General features: G+C 43.6%; 1 long non-coding RNA gene across 2 annotated transcripts in view; it reads right to left on the bottom strand.

The window, feature by feature from the left end:
* Positions 1-1,444: 1,444 nt before the first annotated feature.
* Positions 1,445-17,528, bottom strand: part of LOC306801323 — a 46,882-nt gene continuing 30,798 nt past the window's right edge. Inside the window, exons 1-3 of one of the 2 annotated variants that reach the window (XR_013774058.1) lie at positions 16,311-16,670; positions 2,681-2,817; positions 1,445-1,899 (exon numbers count right to left, since the gene is read on the bottom strand). This is a non-coding gene — a long non-coding RNA (uncharacterized lncRNA). Of the gene's footprint in view, positions 1,900-2,680; positions 2,818-16,310; positions 16,671-17,528 lie in introns of those variants that run through there. The other variant, XR_013774057.1, reaches the window with a different exon arrangement.

Below are 17,528 nucleotides of genomic sequence, written 5' to 3'. Positions count from 1 at the left end.
AGGCAAGGCCAGAAAAGGGGATGTCACAATGGAAAGACAGAACATGCTGATATTGATGAAAAGGCTTTTGGTGTTTTCTTCCATCACAGCCCTTCAGTACCTCACAAGCCTTGGAAAAGTCACAGAACAGCAAAAGGCAAAATTAAATCTTGTGGCTTTACAACTACCTCACATGTTCCCTATGCCTCCTTCCAAAAACAAAACAAAACAAAACAATAACAAAAAACCCCAACCAAGCAACCAAAGAAAAAGGTAATTAAACTACTTATACCTGTAAAGCAATGACAGGGAGAATCTCACTGGGGAAAAATACTACCTCCATCCACAAAACTGCTTCTCTTGGATTTCAGCACATTAACAAAAATGTTAAATAAGAAAGCGTATGTAAAGAATTAAATAGGAATGAGTTAAACTCAAATAAATGAAAAGATAATAAATGGGAAATATCTGGGAGGTGAGAAGGAAAGAACTTAAAAAAAACCAAACCAAAACAACTCCAACCACATTTCATTGTGAATTCATGGAAAAGGAAACCACTTTAGTACTTCACACAGGGAATTTTATCCATCTCCAAGTACAGGAGCATGAAAATTTGAAAAAAATGTCTGAAAAAGTGTCTGAAAAAAGAGTTCTGCCTGTGCATCCTGCTCAGCACCAGAACTATTCCATCACTGAGGGTTTCTCTGAAATCAAGGTGATCACTAGCCTTGAACACTCGAGACAGAAAGGTAGAGAGAAGTCTGACCTAAATGGATTATACGGTTAAGGGCAAGAGGTTCTTAGCCTTTCTGCTGATCACTGGTTTGAGGAGGAGAAAAAGAGTTCATGATAGGAGAGAGAGAAAGAAACAAAAGAATTGTTGAGAAACATTCAAATAAATTAATCTGGAGTTCCAAAAAGAAAACTGGTGAAGGTGCTAGAGCAGAAGTGTCCCAGTGCATTAAAAAAAAACCATCCAAGAACAAGAAACAGCTTTGTCTAATAATGTGCCACAAGAAAAACTTGACAACAGGAGCAGCAAAATCCTTCCCTGCTGTGATCACAGCAGCAGCAATCCCAGAGCACATTCCAGGGGGGCATCTATACACTGCATTTGGTTAAACAGCCTGAAAAATAAGCAATTAGCTCCTTTATATTGAGAAAACAATGCATTTCCTAGACTGAGGAAAATAAAAGGAGGCAGTTTAGCAACACATTACCGTGTCTGCCTGCTGCAATGATCCTCAGCAGGGAAGGGCAGGCCTTTGGGAGCTGCACCTGAGTTTCTCTATCTGTTATTGGCACAGCCCCAAACATAATTTTGCCAGAGAGGTGCCTTTGTGTGAGTACATTCCTTCAGAGCAAGCTTACCACCAACAGTATCATTTTTACCAAGGCAAGTCTTTGTAAATTCTAAAATAAAACAGGATGATATTAATGAACCTCCTTAATCTCCCTTCAAGACACCTTTAATCTCATTTCTGACTCTGTCCATCACTTTCAAGAAAGCTGCAGCAGTTTTCCTAGTGGAAAAATTAGATGCCTCTAGTTAAAGGAAAACCTGGATCTTCAAATACCACCACTAGACATCCCCTTAACTTCAGCCAATAAAGCAGAGGTGCTCCTGGAGCCCTGATGGCTTCTTCCAGCCACCTTATGCAACATCAGCAGCCAGGGAAGGAGAAAGGACTCTCCAGGGACTCTACAGGCTGATGGTTTCTGGACCACATTATCTGAACCCATTATTAATGTACTACAATCACACCCCATGCTTAGGTGAGACATACCTGGCTGAGAAGAACAGATCCATTCAGGCCTGGCTGCAGCCTGTCTTTGCCTTTTTGACTGCCTGGGGAAAGCCACCAAGGTGGATCTGCCCCAGTCCTGATGCCAGCAGGTCTAGAAATTTCCTCTGATACCCTAATGAAGAAGTAGAGGTTCAATGGGTGCAAGACAAAGCAGCCATCAAGGGAGCAATGCCTGCATATGCTCTGTGTGAACAGCCCTTATCTTTCAGAAGAGAAAATCTTACATTGCCCACATCCTGCCTGTGACATGAGGTTAGATAAAATATGTTTAGGAGGCATGGTCTGGCTTGTAGCCCAACTGTCTGACCACAGTAACCACACTCTTTCCTTATAAACAGGACACTGTTTCTTTTGGGCATCTGGGATTTGCCAGTTCAGCTTTATTCAGCTGACCAGAATGATTTTGTTGTTGTTATTGTTGTCGTTCTTAATTAATTTTCAAAAATCAAAACAATGGTTGTGGAACACTGTTCAAAACCACTGATTTTTCTGCAGCTTTGGTGCAACATGGAAAAATCAGCTTGAAGTGGGTTGTTTAGCTACCAGAAAGGGTTCTCAAGGAAACTTCTCTGAGAAATGCAATCATCTTCTGGGACTGACACTCACTTGCAGCTTATGTCATAGCTCACAGAACGAAATAATCACCAACTTCAGGCATTTCAAGCTGAGATAGAAGGATCACTTGAGAGCTGAGATAAGTTCTGTTCTAGCAGAGTGTCAGGAGAATACAGTTAATGACCCCAGGGAGGATTTTCTTTCTGGTCCCCAGTTAAAGCAACAACCACTAACCTCCTGCCTAATAGTTTTCACTCCTCATTCAATAACCTCTCTGTTTACACTATTCATCATGTAAATTTTCTGGACACTGTTACAAATTTTCCATTAATAATCACCACAAGATCTCCTGCTGTCTTGCTGTGCTCAGGTGTTCCATGGTTGACTCTTCCACACCCATCATTGCTCACTCTGAATGAGGCTACAGAATCACTGCTGCTCCTGCTCCAGATGGATGGTGGAACACAAGCACCTGCTAAGAAAACATAATTTCTTTGTAATAAACCTTCTCAGATTCCTTCCAATCTCACATAGTATCCAAACCTTAATACTCACCTCAGTACTATCAGTCAGGACAATCTTAGGTGCTTTTAATCTGTCCTGCTATGATTTTCTGTCTTTGGCCAGAAAGGCTCTGAGTTGCCTTCTGAGGCATAAATTGCTTTCTTCTGTGCTCTCTCAGGAATTCAAACATTCTACCTTAGAGCATTCATAAAATATCCACAGTGGAGTTTTGGGGGTTAGAGCAAAAGGTAATAATCTTTAAACCATGGGAAGGGAGGCTCAGAAGAGGTGTAAGGGTCTGTTTTCCAGCAGCAGGGATGAAGCAGAGCAGCTGGGGGTGGTGTGGGACCTTGAACTCTGGATATCCTTGAGGACAGGTCACGAGAGACATTTGCCTGCAGTTGATTCTCCTCCTGAACATGTGCCCCAGCCCCATCACCTGTCTGTGTACCAAAGTGTCACAGAGGGAACAGCCAGGCTTCTCAAATTTAAAATGAGATATATTCCTCTGGGAACTGTGACAGTAGCACTTAAGGAAGATTCAGAAACTCTCTATCTTTCAGACCTCAGCTGGGGTTATTTTACAAGGACAACTTTCCAATCAAAAAGGGGGCAGAGCTAAACCATTTCTCTGCCAACTCCACCCTCCATAAGCATATGCCAACCTCTCTTTGGACTTTGTTCCTGAATTGGAAAGGTAACCAGAAAGCATCAGATAAGAAACTGGACATATCAAAATAGTCAAACAAAGCCTGAAGGACTTTGACAATAAACACACGTGGAGTGAAGACACTTTCACACAGATTCCTTACTTCAGCGTGTAGGAGGATCTACTGCAGGAATTTCATTTAGAACAAAATACAACACTGAGGTCTTTATAGGAATCCCTAGCCACTCTCTCTGGTACTTTTTGTACCACGTACAGACTACAAGCTTACAGGAGTGTCAACTTTCAGGCACCATACCAACATGGGATGAGTGCAGGAACACCCTAAACGGCAATGTAATACAAACAGAGATAAGGGAAGAGGAACAATAGTGAACAAATGCAAATGCACTCTTGTTGACCAGAAAAATCCTGACTGGCTTCCTAGAGAAGCTGTGGAGGCACCTGAACCAAAGAGGCCTCCTGGAGCAGAGTTCAACATAGTGTTAGCCAAAATATGCTGGCTAAATAAACTGAGTAAGAACGTCATCAACATGACAAAGCAAAAGATATCCAGAGGACAACTAAAATGTTCGGTGTACTCACGCCACTGCAAAAGGCCACTAAAACAAACTAAACGTAAAATGGTTCAGCTGTTTTTATCTTGTCAGAGAATCCATACAGCAGTGTTGTGCCAGCACAGCAAGGCCTGCCCAGGCCCTGGGAATCATGCCAGCTCCATCTCTTCAAAATACCTCTCCTGGCAGAAGCTGGCTCGGAGATGCAGTGGTGCTGGTGGAAATGGGCTCAGCTGTCTCAGCCTGTGTCTCTTGGAGGTGATGCAGCTCTGCTGGCTTAATGTGTCCACAGCACAGCAGTGGGGCCACTGTCATGTGGAAACCATCAACCCACAGCCACTTACTCCAGGTTCCTTCAATGGACTCAATGCACCCCTAAATCAGTGTGTAACCACAGTCTCCTCTGCATTCCCTCCTAAACTGAGTATGGTTTATGTCAGGTCCATCCTTCCTCTCCTTTTCCCTCTCTCAATCATGTCCAGGCAAGCAAACTAGAAATGTATGCAACTCATTGTTTGTTCGGTGTAATTGCTTGAGTTCTACTTCCTAGTGGCATTCCTCAAGGCTGCCAGCTCTTCTTATGGTTAAAATCCAGATTTCCACATTGGTCAGTTCAGAAAGGGTGGAGTTACTGCTTTTCTAAGCAAATTAATTGAATTTGCACACTGTAAAGCCCAAGTAGGCCTGCAATTGTAGCACTAGCACATGGAAAATGGTGGCTCAGCTGGGAAGACTTTCAGTGCTTGGTGTCAGAGAGTAAACCTTGGACCCATGAAAAAAATTATGTTTTTCTTCATCCAGATATCTCTTCTACCTCTGGGATACCAGGCTGCTCTCTACTCAAGTACACAAATCGGAGCAAGCCACTAAAACAAGTGTTAAAAATCTCCCTGGGAAAAAAACCACTGTTTGCACAAACTCTCACACCCTTCTCCCACCTTCCAAGCAAAGGCTGCTCTTGCAGCTGGTAAGATGAGGCTCTCCTGGTGAGGTGAGAGCGGAAATACGATGGGTTATCGTTACGCACTGTCTTCAGTGTTTTGTTGAGCTAGGAAAGGACAGGACACCAAGCACATTCCATGGCTCTCTGCCAAGCAGGGGCCCAAAGGGTAAACAGAAAGTAATGTGCAGGATGCAAGAACATCTTTAAAAAGAATAAGGGGGGCACCAGATGGTCACTGAAATGATCCACAACAGGGGAATGTGAATGAACATTTCAGGTTCTGTTCTAACACCTTATTAAACATATATGGACGTGTGTCTTAGGACAGGCTGCATTCTGGGACAGCCATGTCAGGCTGAGATTTTGCAAATAATCCATCTCCTCCACAGTCCCCGGTGAACTCACCACCTCAGCGCCCGGCTGTCCTGCTCCTTCCAGCACTACAGTTGAGCATAATCACCCCAATCACTTTTTTCCCCCCTGATTAAACTGACTTCCAGTGCCATTACAGTAAATCCCCACAAGCAGGTTTTGTTGGTTTGCTCTTTAACTGCGGACTCGTATAACGCAGCGTGCAAACCCTAACGAAGGGCATTTGTACGGCGGCGAGGGTCGGAGCTGCAGCTTAACAGAGAGCAGCTTTGTGAAGGCAGAACAAGGCTACTGCAGTGTGCTCCAGGGCTTTCACTTCCTATGGCCAGGCCGGATCTCTGTTCCCTGCTAATGAACAGCTGCTGTTCATTCAGCCATCGAGGTGGCCCGGTGGGACAGTTCGGAGGGGACGCACCGCATGCAAAGCCTCCCCTCTTGTGTGACCGCGCGGCGTGAGCAACGCCCAGCCATCCATGCAGAACACAAAACTCAGGAAGTCGTTCAGCATCCCTGAGGTTTCATGCTTCTTAGTTCAAAGGCAGAGTGGGTGAGAAAATTTCAGAGCCATCACAAAAGCTGTGTCCTTTCAATCGGCGATTCCAGAAGAGTTTTTTGCTCTTATGAGGTCTCCTCATCTGGTAGGACACACAAGTCGTCACTCTCCCATACAACAACTTAATGTTCCTGTAATTTTTATTCAGTGTCAACAGATTCTTTATTACTTAATAGAAATATGTTTCTAAAATTCAAACATTGAAATGAAATTTCAAATGCCAGAAATTTCCATGCTCCCATCCTTGAGTTTCTCTACAGAGAAGGATGCATTTGTTCTCTAAGAGGTCACTCCTGGGAGCTGCTATAAGGCACCACACACTGATATAAAAGGAAGGAGCCTGGGTACAGTGAGGCACAGCAAAGACTACCTGGAGTTCACTTTGACAATCCAGGTTCAGGAAAGATCTTTTCCTCTTCACCTTTCTTTAAATTAATCAAAGTTTATCATGCTTTGTCTACCATGATTTTCTACAAGTTTAAACACTGTATCATGCATTTTTTGGAGGAGGTATGAAAATTATATATTAATTGCAGTCTGCTCTTAATTGTTTTTCTTAAATTAAAATAACACAAAGGCCAAACAAAACGAAGCAAAACAAAAACAGAAACAAACAAAAAAAACCTACTTCATGCTGAAATAAGAGACATAAGCACTGATTAACTGGAAACCTGCTTAAACACACAGCTTCGATTAAAAGGGTGTAGCTCTTTTTTTACACAAGCCTCGAGAGACAGCCTTGCCTAGGAATGGTGATGGGGACAGGGGGTTGAAGGCCAGTCCAAGGAAAACCTAGCCACGTGAGCACATAACCTTTTGGGCTGTCCTTTTCTTCCCAGCTAGCTGTCCATCCTGGCTGGGAGCCTGTCTGGCTCCCTAAGCACATGTGAAGAGTGAGCCATGCTCCCAGCTGGTGAGCTGCAGCTACACTGTCCTCACAACAGCCTCAGTCAAACCCCCCCTTATCTTTTTTTCCTCTCCCTTGAAAAAGCAAATAAAACCTCCCAAGCCTCTCCAAAGCCATTTGCCAAGCAGAAATGAGGCAGAAACCCCAAACAGAAACATTGCCACGAACTGGATTATTTACAGGCTCAGGAGAGAGAAATGCAAATACATACATGGCAATTGCTATATCCCTTTAGTTTCTATTTTCTCACCTTTTTGTTTTGGCACAAGAAAGAGCCAGCATGTGACAGTAAGGTCAGGGTATCTCTGGTTACAGCAATGCCTAAGAAGCGTTGTTCTAGTAAAATGACACCATGCCACATTATATAAAAAGCGAAGGAGGCACAGGCATGGGATATGAAGCACTTCAGACACTACACTTAAATGATGTGACCACTGCTACTGGTCCTGCTCAAAAGCAGAATCTTAGCCTGTGCTGAACCTAGCACTGCCATGGCAAAACAATTAGGGATACTGGAGAGGCAGTCCCACTTGTGACACTTCTGCAACCGCTGAGCTCGTGCAGCCTGGGTCCCTACACAGAGCTGATCTCTCCCACTGTATTGCAGGGTGCTCACACACCTCACAGACCTCTAGTCTGGGCAGATAATGCTAACAGGACTTGGCAGCACTGTCAACACCGACCACAGGGGAGTGGGAGAGTGAGTAGGATGTCCTCACCCAAAAGTTTGTGAGGCAACTGCTCCTACTCTGCACAGCACTCCTGTAAATGCCACACAGCAAACAGCTGCTTTGGTTTCTGCAGGTGTCTGCACAAGATTTCCCATCCTCAGAGTGTCCCTCTCTCCTCTTCTCTGTTTGGTTTGAGTGCTCAAACTACTGGTTTTCACCTGGTTCCAAAGAATCAGTGAAAAAAAATCAATATAGGTTGGGCAAACGTAGCAGAGGCTCCCCAGAAGGTTCATAAACTTTTCACTAAGCAGGCCAGAGCTTCAATTTTCTACCACAGAGCCTAAAAACAATTTGTCTGCTTTCCCATTTCATCAGGAGGCTATTGCACAGCTCTCACACTGATATTGCAGCAAGGACCTTTTGAAGCTACTGATTGGCATGTCTTTTCTGTTTATTTTCTAGTAAAAAAGAATCATATGCACTAAGCTTTCTAAAAAGCAACAGTGCCGGCACTCAGCCACAGAGGAAAGTACTGCAAAAGCCCCTGATGCTTTTACTTAACAATAAATTCAGACAGCTTTGTTTACAAATGGGACTGGCCTTTCATTTATCTAACTTTTTAAAGAAAACCTGGGAAAATTTATTAGTCCAGAGTCAAATATATTCTCTGAGCAACAAACAGGCCTCTGATCCTTTTAACTTACATCCAGACATTTCAAAAACAGTTCAGTAGACATTTTCCAGTTTTCATTTAGTGAAGGCTTATCATGGTTTATATACTGATCCCGTTCCCATTAAAATTAACTACATCCCCACCAATATCACTAGGAGGAAAAGTCAAAAGGAGTGCTCAAAACTATGTGCTCCTACCAAAAATCTCAGCTTTTTCCTTCACATCTTAGATTCTCCCTGGACCCACAAATCAAGTTTCTATAATATCACCACATTAACAAAGTGCAAGACTTTACCAAAACCCTTCCAAAAATCCCAATTTGCCTTTCCCCCCCCCCCCCACCACTTTTTAATACAAACTTTGAGCTATACTTGTGCAAAAGACCAGAAGATGTTGCTTAGAGGTACAATCAAATGAGAACCATCTTCTTCAAATCCTATTTGCAATCTTGCAAGTGTTGGGAGAGATTTTATGGGACCTTTTTCCCAGAAGAAGGACTTGTGTGGCTGTAAGTTCCCATCCCCAAGGAAAGTCTGGCTGGTAAGAAGCAGGAAGAGCTTTGGCAGTCACAGGGATTACAGCACTGGAGGAGCACATGAAGGAGAAAATTTAATTACTTTTTGTGACAGATTTCAGCGAAGACTTGAACTTCTGTCTCCTACATCACACTCGGGTGCTCTCCTCCCATGATTAAGTTAATCACCATTTGTTTTCTCATTTTTCTTCCCACTTTCTACATCTTTAAACACAGGTCAGGAGTGGAGCAGTCCCAGCCACCAAGCTCACAGAGGCAGGGGCTTCAGTCTACATCCAGGTCCAGCTGAGCTGAGGCTTGAAGTCAGTTGCCCCCTCACCTCCCTCCCATGCAGACTGGCTTTTATCTCCTGAAATCTCCCCTCCTCAAGTTTCTTCCCACCATCATTTACAAAACTCTCCTTTTGCTTTGATGAAAAATGAAAACCAGATTTGTCAATCCTCACTTTTTCATGAGGAAATCTTGCATCACCATGTCCTGCCAATCCCAATTGTTGCCTTATTAACACAGAAGTATTCAGGAGCACAGTCTGTCTCACCAGTACTGGAAATTTAGGTAGGAATTGTGGAACAAGGACACAACATGCAAAACAATGAGGATGAAAATTTGGGCAATCAAGATTTACACAAACGTGTTTCTTTAGTACAGGTGATGATTTCTGCAGAACAGAGAACATTTCAAAAAATGCAATTGTCCCGAAATGAAAAATAAATGGAAAAAGTACAAATAGGAGAAGGAGACAAAATGAAGAGACTTGTAAAAGAAAGGGATCTTTAAAATACAATGATGGGGCAGGCTATAGTGAATTTAAATACCAGCCTGCAATAAACTCTGTGTAACATGATCCCTGAACACAGCCCAACTCTTAGGGAGGTTTCAGCTACACTTTCCAGGCATATCTCTTCGACCTTGTCTCAGTCACATAAACGAACTGAAATGAACATATGTTTTTAAGTTTGTTTCTAAAATAACCAGACCGAAGCAGAAATACTGCACTGCCCACACTAATTCTCCCCCCACCTTCCTCAGGGGAGAGAGCAGAGAAAAACCATGCGTGTTAGTCACATCAGATGAAGTGCTACAGTGACGAAGATTTATACAAAACAGAGACAAAAAAAGCCTGTCAGGTCCCAGCTGCGGGTGAGCAATGAGCTGTGAGACCAGGAAGGTGACATTGTGCCAAGGCCCCCTCACCTCTAGCCTTTGGGCTCCCCAAAGTACACACAGCAGCCCTGCAAGTGTGCAGGGAGTCACCAGGCACCTTCTGCAACAGGCAGAGCTGAGGATGTGCACCAAGAGCACCCTGGAAATGGATGGGGCAGGGAAAATGTATTGCTGCCCAGATCTGCTGCACTTTCACAGAAAGAGGTAGATCACATCCAAGGCACTATAGAGAACAAATAAATGACTCTGCCTCTCAGAGGATGAGGATGCTACAGGACAAGATGTGCCCTGACAGGCTCATACCTAAAGATTGAGGATCCTGGAGTTTTAATCATAGTGACAACTGAAAAGGAGTTACCCCTGGTATGAAAAAGGCTGGTGGATGAAGGGATAGGGAGCAGCCCTGGGGAGGACTTTGGGGTACCGGAGGATGAAAGGCTGGATGTGACCCAGCAGTGTGAGCTTGCAGCCCAGAAACCCAAGTGCATCCTGAGCTCCATCAAAAGATTCATATTTCTCACATGACTGCAAGTACAACACTGCCTAGGAAAGCAAACTGTGACTGCATCTACCTCCACCCATCTCCTTTCTACCCTAGACACAGCCCTGCAGATCCTTTTCCTCACATGGGCTGCTTGCTCCTTGAAATATAGGCTGAATGTTCTCCATGAGGAAAAAAGGACATTTTTCACCTTACAATAAGGGGAACTATTTACCTGAAATGGAAGCTTGGTTTTTAATGCAATTCAAGAATCCAGACATATGGATTTTCTAATAATTAGCATTACACTTGCAAAAGGTCTCATTTCTCTGTTTGGAGACTTGAGGATTTTAAGAAAGGTTTATCTGAAAGACACATCATCAAATTGGTAGGAGAACCCAAATCCTCCTGTCTAAACTGTCACTTAATGATGCTTGAATTAAAATTTAAAATACTTCTGTTAATGAAAGAAGATAGGAAGAGTGAATTCTGCTTTGGAGAATTTTATCCCTTGTCTGCCCACAAGAGTACTTGGCATAACTAGTTGAATTTCTGTCACAGCATTGGCTCAGCATCAGCAGAAAATATATAGCAATTTACTTCTTAAATAGTTAAAAAATTCAGGATCTAGCACTTCAAAGGCACTTTGACTACAATGGAAAAAATTTACTTTGTAAAGTCTTAGAAAGCTCAAATTGGCAATGTCTCTTTAATTGGCTTTAAAACATTTAATAAAAGTTTTATGATACAATCCTACCCTACAGCCACCATTAATCCCATATGGCTGTGAGAGATACCACACAGCCCACGAAAGCTGGAAGAGAACATTTTGTTTTGTGTCCCATCTATTAATGCTTACTAAACCAAGTACAGGAGATTTAACAAATCATCTCAGAAAAAGAAACTGCTGCAAACTCCCCTTTCCTGTTATGACAGGCAGTCCCATGAGTTTTTTTGAGTTCTAGCCCCAGCTCTGCCCCAACAGTTCTTCCAGTCTTATGCAAACAAGGAATCCTTCACTTCTTTGTGTTTCCTAATCCCAAACTGGATCATCACAATTTCATTTGCAGGGATGCTACACAACACCTTGGAGAGAGAAGGTGAACATTATGTTGTCTCATTGCACAAGATGACAGAAGGCATGGAAAAGGGGTAGGGCAGAAGGATGACACTTTCATAAAATATAGATATTTGGGCACAGGCTTGAGTAAACCTGACAATGAAGTTTCAAAAGCAATGTGTCATGGAAGGTGGTATGGAAGGCTGGTAGAGCTTGGCAGAATATGATAAGCATGTCTCATAATACATGAGGAGATTTCTCAATCTGCCAATGTGCATGCAAACATCAAAATTCCAGTGGCAATTTGGGAAAAGAAAAGTAGTAGATGGAAAAAAAATTCTCTCTGCAAAGCAGACAAAAAAATGGCCACTGCAAATTGAGAGCCCACTGAGGGAAAACCCACCCTGTGGTCTGCATGCAGCACCTTGGTAAAAGTGTGAAATGAAGAGCTGAACACAGATGTAAATCCCACCAGCCCTGGTAGAACCTCTGCTCATAAAGCACAGGCACTCAAGTGGGGCTTCACATCCTTTGGCAGCACCACTCTGCTCCCACCAGCTCTGCCCTCCTCCTGGGCTGCCATCTCCAGGACAAGGATGAACACAGCAAAGATGAGCTTATCTGGCCTTTTAAAGCACTCTGGCACAATTTAAAAAGCATGCAGGCATGCTAAAACACATCAATGTGATGTTTTAAAGCCTACTCTTCTAAGTTCCCTGCTCCTTTTGACACAGAGCATTGCCCACTAACAGGTGGAACCAGCAAAACTCACAATACCATGTGTTTTTAAAGCATCCATGGGAAATACCTGCAAGGAAAGAAACCAGCAGGAGGTCAGACTTTACCTGTGGGGCTCTCTTTACAAGCTAATAGTTTCCTCGTTGTGATGTTGGCTCCTGCCCAAGTGAGATGTACTTCAAAGGGAGACATTCCCCAGTAGGAGCTTGAAGCTGGAAGTACTGTAACCAAAGGGGACTGGTCACTTTGGGACCCTCATCTCCAAGCCTGTGTTGCTTTCATTCTTTTGAGTAGCAAAAGATATGGAAGAGAGACTGCAGTGCCTGCCCCCTGCTAATTTATCTTGCAGCCATTTGACACATGGTGAGCTGTATGAAAATGATGTGTGTTTCTCATGCTGTCCCGACTGCAAGAAGGTGCTGGGGCAGTCCTGCTGCAATTAGTCACTCGTGTCTGCTTATTGCTGGAGGCAGGGAAAGAAACAACATGCCAGTGAGGCTCCTAAAGCAGGTAACATGGAAAACAGCTGTTTACCCAGTGCAAGGAAGTAAAATGATCATTCATCAGAGCTGAACTAAGAACGCCTGTACAGCCCTGAGATAGACCCAAGGGAGCTGTGCAAGGTTACGTGTCAAGTAAACATGGGAGTTGGCAGGAATAGTGGTGGTGCACTGAGGTGAACCCTTGACCAAGTTCTGCATTAAAAAGAGGCAAGAGAAATCTCACATTTTTGGAACATGCTAAGATCTGGTGATGTCTGCCTGATTCAAAGTACAGAGTGACTCCCTCCCCCCAAATCAGGAGTTAAAAACCCCAAAACCTCAAATTCTCAGAACATCTTAGTTGCATGATACAGGCAGCATCCTCCCACAGTAGCTATCCCTATTCTGGGTAAAGAAGAGAGGTTACACAGAGGGAGCTAACACCACTGCTCTCTCGGGAGGCAGGAGGGGCTCTGAACACACAGTCAGCTCTTCCCAAGCTGCCCCTTCTGCCACAGCTCACTCAGCCCTGGGTGCAGCACACAGGGTATCTCCCATCAGCATCAGGTGGATGGCATGCTGGAAATCATCAAGACAGGGCTTAGATTCCCAGGATGCCAAAAGAAAGGGGTTTATACTGGACAGGATCAAATAACAGGCCAGACTAACTGAGGTGAGATACGAGGACACTTACTCAGGGCCAAAGGTTAATGCTCCCCACATGACAAGGGTGGCTATCTGAGGAATCCAGAGGCCACCAGGCAGCCACTGACCTTTGGCTGAGGATCTGAGGGGCAGCACTCACCAGCTCCCAGGTTGGTCATGTGCCAGAGCAGAGTCAGGGGCGAAAACTAAGACACTGTTGCTAGAAGAAAGTGATAAATCAGTAAACAGTGTGTCAGGGGGAGGAAATAAACTGGCTTCTGGCTCAGTTTGCTGCAAGCCCTACTAACACCAAACTCGAGCATGAAGACAGTGCCCAAAAGAGAGCAGGCTCACGAGACAGTGCCTGTATTAATGACATTAGCAAGGGACTAAAGGATTACCTTTTCAAAGGATTAGGAGGATTACTTTTTCAAACTGAGCATCTCTTTCCCAGCAGTTTCTGATCTTACAAAGGAGATTCTCATCCTCCACAGGGATTTCCAGCCCATAAGTAACACTTCCTGGATGCTAATGAGCAACTCAGCTCCTGCAGTGGACACCAAAAGTGAAAAGGGTGCATTTTAGGGGTTGTACTGCTAGTGCTGGCCCCTCTCCTGCTGTGCCATGGGAAACACGGTGGTGGTGCATAAACAGCCTGGCTAATTTGGCTCCTGTGTTGTGAGATTTTGCTTGCTTTACTCTCTGTGTGGTTGCTGCTTCTAGTACAGCATCCACCACAGCTTCACTCAGTGACTATAACCCAGACCAGAGGGGGGTTAAGCTGCTGAGCAGGCTCTGGTTATTTGTACACCCCACAGCACCCAGCACAGGGGCTGTGGCAGTGGCATTCCAGGGGATGTCACAGCCCAGGGCTCTGCATCTGTCCTGAGGTGGCATGGGGACAGGGATGGACCAGGATGGCCACTGGAGGCTGGTCTCTGGGAAGCCCCTGTGAGTGTGAGCACAGCCCCACAGCCACAGGAGTGGTGGCAGCATAATCTGGAGCAGCTGCTGGCATTCTTCCTGTACCCCAGGAGTGATCAAAGGCTTGCAGTGGCTTCACTTTTCCAATGTTACTAGAAGCAATGGAACAGCATCAAGGATACATTGGAATTTCCCTTTTATCACAGCTGTAGCCACAGAGCATTTATAGGAAGCAGAAGGGATAAGTGACCCAGCCATCAAGTATTTTCCTAAATCTCTCCACAGGCACAAGTGGCAGGCACATTTTCTGCCTCTCCTCATGCTCTCCTTAGGGATCCAGCAGAAGTGCTGTAAGAGCACTGGTAAAGTCAGGCCAGGTGAGGTCTTTGGAGGACAGACACTGCTTTGCAGGATTTGCAGTGAAGAGTTTCACTAAAAGTTACATATATCATATTCCCATCACTGCCAAGCTGTAAGTCCTGAAAGTTTGAAAGCAATCTTTGGTCTTTCAAAGAAGAATTTACCAAGGACTTGTCCTTAGCAGACATTAAAATTACTGAAATGAAAAAAAGAGCACGTCACTTAAGCATTTCATTGTTTGCCAAGTAGTTTACATGCACCAGTGGGAGCTAGTGAAAAAAAGGTGTTTGCATAAAAACTTCTAGGAATGCCCATTACATCACATTTCCCAACAAAGCCCAGGTTGCTATCCTGGCAGTGATCAGCCTCACTGTGCAACAAACATCACCAAAGGGAAAAGATCACAAATGCTTCCATATGAGGAATCCCTTGGTCACTAAATGAAGGAATCATGCAGGCAGTGTATGGTACCACTCATCTCATCAGGTGCCCTGATTGGGATATTTATGATGATTATTGTGATAATCTGTGAAAATAGAATTAAAAAGATGCTACAGATTTGGTTTTTTTAAACAGAGAAGTGTTCTCCAATTCAGCTTGTATCCTCTGTGGCAGAAGTAGCAAGAACTAAAAAAGCAATCTCATTTCATGTATAGGCCCTCTACTAAGCATACACAGACCTTATTTCTTAGTTTAAAAATGAAGCTAGAAGTTTTCTTTTCTATGTGTTAGTTTATTATAGGTAATGGCAAAATAGAAAATAAATATTAGTCTTGACACATACTACCAAAATCTCTAAGCTAAATAGTTGAAAATACCTTAGTAGATACCCCACATGCAGGACGGACACATGCTATTTTATGTGAGTTATTAAAGGACTAGGCTGAAAATATGCAGACTTTAAGACCATGTTTTAAGAAATTTTAACTAAAAACACATGCAGAGTATGCATTCTAGCAGATAATTACACAGAGTGGAGCACGACTCATAGAGAAAATGGAAACTGTAGCAACACGCACTTTTTATCTAACAAATACAAGTATTATAAAAATATTTCAATTTTCCTTTTTTAAAAAAAAGCTAATTTTTAGGCACTAAAGGTCACCTACCTCTAGAATCTCACTGAACTAACCTACAATATGTAAACACAACTAGATCAAGAATATTTAGGTGAATACTATTTTTAACGTGTCCTCTTGTACAAAAAAAAAAAAAAAAAGGGGAGGGAAGGGGGAGGCAACCTATGAATGTCCAAGGAAACATGAAATCTAAATGATGACAAGGCCAGTCCTTCTCAATCAATGACTCTTTCTCCTTCCTTCCAAGAACTGGGTATTCTATATTTAAAGGCCTCACACGTTTTCTCCTGTTCCCAGGGTACTTAGCAATTTGAGATAAAATGAGTAAAAAGGTGACCTCTTTACTTTAAAAGATCCCTGACCAGTTTTGCCCAGGTAAGGAGGCCGTTAAGTACTTACTTTACCTGAGATTTCAGCAAGTTTTTAACAGCAAGAATCCTCAAATGTCTGACCCACTTTTCCTGCAAAAAAACTTAGATCTAATTTTTCTTTTTATTTTTTTTAAATCTACTTTATTTGTGTGGAGGTTCAGGGGGTGGGGAACAGAACACATATAAGATGCTGCTTTTGAAATCCCTGCTCTTTACTTAGGTCTGAGATGACTAATGCAATTCTAAAACCCTGCACTATCAAGATATGAATCACAAACCTACCTTAGTTGCTTCTGAAGGTGTTTTTGTGTGATTTAAGAGCTTCACTGGAAAAGGGAAACTTGTGTTGATAGGATGGCAGCACTCATTACTTGCTAGTCAGGCCAGGCTGAAACTTCACTGCTTTTGTTTCCTAGAGAAAGAACTCAGATCACATCTGCCTTTTATAAAAGCTCCTGAATTGTTACTGATCGACAACGAGCAGCAGCCAATGCTTTGCCTCTAGAAACTTGCATTGTTTTGCAGTCAGAGTTGCTAGATACTGTGCCCTCATAACAAGTCTGGTTAAGTCATTTAAGCTCTGAAATTGAGAACTGTGCTTCCCTGAACAGCTAACAGAAATTATTGCTAACAAGAATTATACATGACAGGCTCCAGGCTCCATTAATCAGCTTCCTTTGTTCTTTAAAGGATATTCATTATCAACTGAAAACCTGCTAGTATTTCTAGCTTCTATGAAATAAGTTTTAAGTTAGTAACTTGGATGTAAAGGGGAAAAAACACATTTCCCTATCTGTTTTATGAGGTTTAATATAAAATCTGCAAAGGCAGTGGAACCATAGGGTAAGGTGCTAGAGGAGCTGTGGGACTTTAAAAGTCTCACGTGTAAGAGGTGTTCACATTACTTGCAGTCAGTAAAGGTGCAGGAATGGAGGGAAGGATTGTAGAACCCTCTGCCTCTTTCCAGTTTCTCAGGCAAGCACACTGGCTTGTTTTGTAAGGACCAGTCTAGCAGTGAAGCTGGAAGTGAGATGATTTTTGCCTCTTACCCTGATGAGTGCTGGGGGCTCATGCCTGTGGCAGGGCAGCAGTGCCTGGTGTGGCTGGCTTGCCTCGTGGATGATGGACCACTTTTCCTGCCTGTTCCTAGAAGCACAAGTCCTTCTGCCCAAGCTCCCCGTTCTGTGAATTATGACAAGTCCATCAATCCTTCCTCCACAGTTGTTGTTGAAGGCTATCACGTATCAGACTCATGTACTGCTGCCAGAGAGGCTCTTCTTGCTCTTCTCCCAGGACAGGCTCCACAGACACGGCCGCGCTCTGCTCAGCTCGGGATCACGCGCAGCTCCGTTGCTCTCTTGCCAGGGCACATGAGTAAACTGGATGTGCTCTGAGCCCAAAGCAAATGAGCCAAAACTGTGCCTTGAAACTCCCCAAAAGATGCTGGATTGAGAGGAATTACGGCTGTGGAGTGGACTTGGAGCATAGAAGTTAAGGGAT

The sequence above is a fragment of the Erithacus rubecula genome, assembly GCF_903797595.1.
Source record: "Erithacus rubecula genome assembly, chromosome: 4".
Taxonomy (NCBI): domain Eukaryota; kingdom Metazoa; phylum Chordata; class Aves; order Passeriformes; family Muscicapidae; genus Erithacus; species Erithacus rubecula.
This window is presented reverse-complemented; position numbering and strand designations above follow the sequence as displayed.